At 35.6% G+C, this 6,208-nt stretch overlaps 1 protein-coding gene across 6 annotated transcripts in view; it reads right to left on the reverse strand.

Annotated features, from left to right (window-relative positions):
* CAMSAP1 (calmodulin regulated spectrin associated protein 1) overlaps positions 1-5,864 on the reverse strand; it is a 46,019-nt gene extending 40,155 nt beyond the window's left edge. For 3 of the 6 annotated variants that reach the window (XM_067471856.1, XM_067471855.1, XM_067471853.1), the window contains exon 1: positions 5,650-5,847. The gene's annotated coding sequence lies outside the window, so the exon portion shown is untranslated. Of the gene's footprint in view, positions 1-5,435; positions 5,456-5,649 lie in introns of those variants that run through there. The other 3 variants (XM_067471854.1, XM_067471851.1, XM_067471852.1) reach the window with 2 other exon arrangements.
* Positions 5,865-6,208: the final 344 nt, after the last annotated feature.

The following is a 6,208-nucleotide window of genomic DNA, read 5'->3' on the forward strand; positions in this document are numbered from 1 at the left end:
ATAGACTACCCTCTCTCCCCAAGGGGACTCAGGGCGGTTTACACACAAAAAAGGCAAAAACCCCATATAACTAACCTACCGACTCTGCTTAGAATCTGATCCCACATCCCCAACAACAACAATAATAATAATGATTTATTTATAGACTACCCTCTGTCCCCAAGGGGATTCAGGGCGGTTTACAAACAAAAAAGGCAAAAATTCAATGCCTGAACTCAAATACAAACTTTTCAAAATAAACAGAATACAAAAATAATAAACATAAATTTATTTAATTATTATTTATTTATATGCCACCCTTCTCACCCAAAGGGGACTCAGAGCGGCTTACAAGTTATATGTACACACAATGTATTATATTATTAGCATAGCACAATATTAGCATTCTATATTACTATACGTTGCTGTGGCTCAGTCTGTGTATATGTGTTTTGTGTGTGTATATATATGTGTGTGTATATTTGTGTATATGTGTGTTTGCCTATACATATGTGGTTTTGTACATGTGTTGTAATGTATTATTAGTTTTTTGGCTTTTAAAGTCTCTTTTGATGTGTTTTTCCATGTTTTTATGAGTGATGGTCACTCGTTGGCCTGATATGTGTATTGTATCCAAATTTCGTATCAATTCGCCCAGTGGTTTTTGAGTTATGCTAATCCCACAAACGAACATTACATTTTTATTTATATAGATTGTACTATACCACTATACTGCAATATTAGTAACATTGAACGCAACATTAAATATATAATTATTATATTATTATATTGTACTAGCTGTCCCCTGCCACGTGTTGCTGTAGTCCAGTCTGTGTATGTGTATATGTATATGTGTATATGTGTGTGTATAATATATTTGTGTATATGTGGTTTTGTGCATGCATTGTAATGTTTCTTTATCTTTTGGCTTTCTAAGTCTCTTCTTATGTGTTTTTCAGTGTTTTTATGAGTGATGGTCACTCGGTGTCCTGATAGGTGTATTGTGTCCAAATTTGGTGTCAATTCGCCCAGTGGTTTTTGAGTTATGTTAATCCCCCAAACAAACATTATATTTTTATTTATATAGATTATCGTTATTACATTGTATTACAATATTATGATCAATATTAAATGTACATATAATATATTATAATTATTAAATTAGCACAATATTAGTATTATATATTACTATACTGTACTATACCACTATATGGAAATATTATTAGTAATATTACATGTAATATATAATATACAATTATTGTATTGTATTATTATTAGCATTATATTGTATTACATTATAATATTTTTATCAATATTATATTATTAGCACAGCACAATATATCAATATTATATTATTAGCACAGCACAATATTAGTATTATATATTACTATATTGTTGCTGGGGGGGGGAGGGGCTCCCAACTGATGACCCAGGAGACACAGTGGAACTATCTTCCTGGCTCCCCTTCTTGTGACAAAAGAGAAATTAACACCAAAATGAGGGCCAAATATGAATAATCGAATAAACCTAATTATCTTAATAACATAAATTAACCATTTAAACATAAAACCTAGAAAAGGCAATTAAAATACATTAAAATGACTATCAAGGTTGCTCTTGATCACTGTCTGTTCTAAACTATCGCTGTCCGTTCCAAACACACCCCACTTTCCTATTTGCTGTAAGCCCTCGTTCACACCAAACCAACACAAAAAAATCAAGCTTGATCCTTGACACAACTCTTCTATTATACATCCCCCACTCCAGTCTCTGTCCTTCAGCACTCTTCAAACCATATGATTCAATGATCCATAAAAATAGACTATACATAATGCAATATGACAAGAACAATGACTAAGATGCTAATATTACTGTTTCAACCCCCTACTTCTGGATTTGAAAAAAAAAGCCATCACCACAGTCTCAACCTTTTGACCAGTTCCCTCCCTATTGTCCCAGCCACCGTTCTTGATCTCCCCATTGAGATTTCAACCCTTGCTCAGGCCTCTCCCATCTACAGTCCATCTACTACTCTTTTTGGCCCACAGCACACCGAATAATCTTACTCTGTATGCACACACAAACCTGGCCAACCCATATCATTGACTCTACCCATCAGTTGCCCACAATTCCCTATAGTCTTGCACCTGGACTTGTAGCCCTCCGGCATCTCCATCCCATTAATGCCCCATGTCTAATAAGGCCACACAAACAATATATAAAGCCGCCTTCCACTTGGAAACTGATGCCCTCACTGTGGAAGAACATGGGGGTCAAGAATAGGACTCCACAGTCACCTACGTATCTACCGCCAAGACACTACACTTGGAAGGCCATCATACTCAGACGATGAGGGATTGCCTAAGTAAGTAAGTATGCATGTGTGTGTGTACAGACACACACATATAGAGAGAGGAGAGGTGTGTGTGTCAGCCCTCACACATACACACACATATATATAGGAAAGAGAGATGTTCTTAGCCCACTCATCCCCACTGAAAATACCCATCAGTCCCTCATACACAATAACTAATCACACTCTATATACATATATATCCACACACATAGACATATAGATAACATAATATATAGAGAGAGATATTCTTGTCCAGCCACCCCTATTAAAATGCCCATCAGCCCCTCACACACAGCAACTCACCACACTATATAAATACACACACACACACACATATATATACAGACAGAGATATATAGGTATAGTAATATATAGAGAGAGATGTTCTTGGCCCACCCATCCCTACTGAGATGCCCATCAGTCCTACACACAAAACTATCTATCTATCTATCTATCTATACACACACACACACACATACACACACAGAAATATAGATATAGAGAGAGATGTTCTTGGCCCACCCACCCCTACTGAAATGCTCATCAATCCCTCACCAATAATAATTCACCACACTATCTATCTATCTATCGATCTACACACACACACATATATATATACAGATATATAGATATAGTTATAGATGTTCTTGGCCCACCCACTCCTACTGAAACGCCCCGAAAATACCCATCAGTCCCTCATACACAATAACTAACCACACAATATATGCATATATGTATGTGTGGTATACACACACACACACACACACACATATATATATACAGATATAGATATATAGTTATATCGAGAGAGATGTTCTTGGCCCACCCATTGCTATTGAGATGCCCATCAGTTCCTGACACACAATAACTCACCACACTCTCTATATATCTATAGACATATAGATACATAGATATTCTTGGCCCACCCATCCCTGTTGAAATATCCCTCAAAATACCCATCAGTCCCTTATACACAATAACTAACCAAACAATAGTATATGTGTGTGTGTATACACATACTCACATAGATATAGATAGATAGATAGATAGATAGATGTTCTTAGCCCACCCATCCCCATTGCAACACCCTCCAAAATACTCATCAGTCCCTCATACACAATAACTAACCACACAATATATACATATATACATATATTGTATGTGTGTTTGTGTGAGTTGTGTATACATACACACATATATCCATACATATATACACACAGATATATTGATATAGTTATCCATATAAAGATATATAGATATTGACACACAATAACTCAGATACACATATATAGTTATCTATATATAGATATATAGGTACACAGATATATAGATACTAGCCATCCCCTGCCACATGTCGCTGTGGCCCTGTCTGTGTATATGTGTTTTGTGTGTATATGTGTGTGTATATTTGTGTATATGTGTGTGTGTGTGGTTTTGCGCATGCGCTGTAGTATCTTTTTGCTTTTTTGGCTTTTAAGTCCCTTCCTCTGTGTTTTTAGGTGTTTTTATGAGTGATGGTCACTTGTTGGCCTGATAGGTGTATTGTGTCCAAATCTGATACACAGATATTGTTATCTCTATATATAGATAAATATAGACACACAATAACACAGATACACAGATATTGTTATCTATATATAGATAAATAGATATAGACACACAATAACTCAGATATTATCGATACATAAATATAGACACACAATAACTCAGATATTATCGATTTATTGTCTTTACTAATAATATAATATAGTATATTGTATATACATATAATATTTATAATATTATAATGTAATACAATATAATACTAGTAATAATAATCCAATATTATAATTCTAATTATATATTAACATTACATGTAATATTACTAATAATATTACAATATAATGGTATAGTGCAATATAGTAATATATGCTGATATTGTACTATGCTAATAATATAATATATTGTATGAAAATATATATTGTAAGCCGCTCTGAGTCCCCTTCGGGGTGAGAAGGGCGGCATATAAATGCTGTAAATAAATAAATAAATAGATATAAACACACAATAACTCAGATATTATCGATATATAGATAAATATAGATGCACAATAACTCAGATATTGTTATTGATATATAGATATATAAATATAGATATACAATAACTCAGATATTGTTATCAATATATAGATAAATAGATATAGATACACAATAACTCAGATATTGTTATCGATATATAGATAAATAGATACAGATAAACAATAACTCAGATATTATCGATATATAGATAAATAGATACAGATACAGAATAACTCAGATATTGTTATCGATATATAAATAAATAGACATAGACACACAGTAACTCAGATATTATTGATATATAGATAAATATAGATACAGAATAACTCTGATATTGTTAGCGACATATAGATAAATAGATATAGACACACAATAACTCAGATATTATTGATTTATAGATAAATATAGAGACACAATAACTCAGATATTGTTATTGATATATAAATAGATATAGACACACAATAACTCAGATATTGTTATTGATATATAAATAGATATAGACACACAATAACTCAGATATTATCGATTTATAGATAAATAGATATAGACACACAATAACTCAGATATTGATATCGATATATATATACACAATAACTCAGACATTGTTATCAATATATAGATAAATAGATATAGATACACTCAAATATTGTTCTCGATATATAGATAGATATAGATACAGAATAACTCAGATATTATTGATATATAGATAAATAGATATACACAATAACTCAGATATTGTTATCGATATATATATATACACACATATGTGTGTGTGTGTATAGTGTTCTGAGTTACTGTGTGTCTATATCTATTTATCTATCTATATATCTAGAACAATGTCTGACTTATTGTGTGTTTATATCTATATATCGAGAACAATATCTGAGTTATTGTGTATCTATATCTATCTATCTATCTATATATATATATATAGTAATAGAGAGAAAGAGCCCTTCTTGGCCCACCCACCCATATAGAGACGCCCATCAGTCTCAATCACTACACAATGACCACAACCACACCACTCTTCCCTTCTCTCTCACCTTTCACAATAATGATGATACCAATAAGGCCATCACGTGACCCTCCCCAACTGTCAGAACCAGCCCCCTCCTTTCCTTGCCTTCCCTGCTGCCATTTGGAAGCCTCGCGGCCCAACCTGCCGCACTGGAGCCTCCCTTCTCCTTCTCCTCCATAATAATGATAATAATACCAAGGAAAACAGGGGGGAAACGACCAGGCCCCGCTCTTTCCTACCTCATCGCCGCCTGGACCGCGCCCCGGCTCGAGGAAGGGGGGGAGAAGGGGGTCCGCGGAGGGGCGAAGAAGGCAAGGCAAGCAGACCGGCCTCCGAGCCTGGCTGAGGGAAAGAGGGAGGGAAGGAGGGAAGGAGGCGAAGGCGGGGGCGCGCGCATGCGCGTTCACGTCCCTCCCCGCCGCTTGACGGACGGCTGAGGGAAAGACAGGGAGCGCGCGCGCCTCTAGAGAGGGAAAGGGGAAAAAAAAGAAAGAAGGGGGCGGAGTCGCTTCTCTCAACATTCTAAAACAGAAGGAGAGCCGAGCATGCGCAGTTGACACCGACTGGAATTCCCTTGTTTTCTGAGTGCTGCTCTTTTATTTACTGCCCTGTGGTTGCTTCAGAATCGGAGGGCACTGCCAGAAGGGACAGAGAGTTTCATCTATGCTGATGATCGTGCCATTACCACTCAAGCAGGGAGCTTTGAGATGGCTGAACAGAAGCTCTCCAAAGCTCTAGGTGCTCTTACTGCCTATTACAGGGAAAACCAGCTGATCCCTAATCCATCTAAAACACAGA

This window comes from Anolis sagrei, chromosome 11 (genome assembly GCF_037176765.1).
Source record: "Anolis sagrei isolate rAnoSag1 chromosome 11, rAnoSag1.mat, whole genome shotgun sequence".
NCBI classification, from domain to species: Eukaryota; Metazoa; Chordata; class Lepidosauria; order Squamata; family Dactyloidae; genus Anolis; species Anolis sagrei.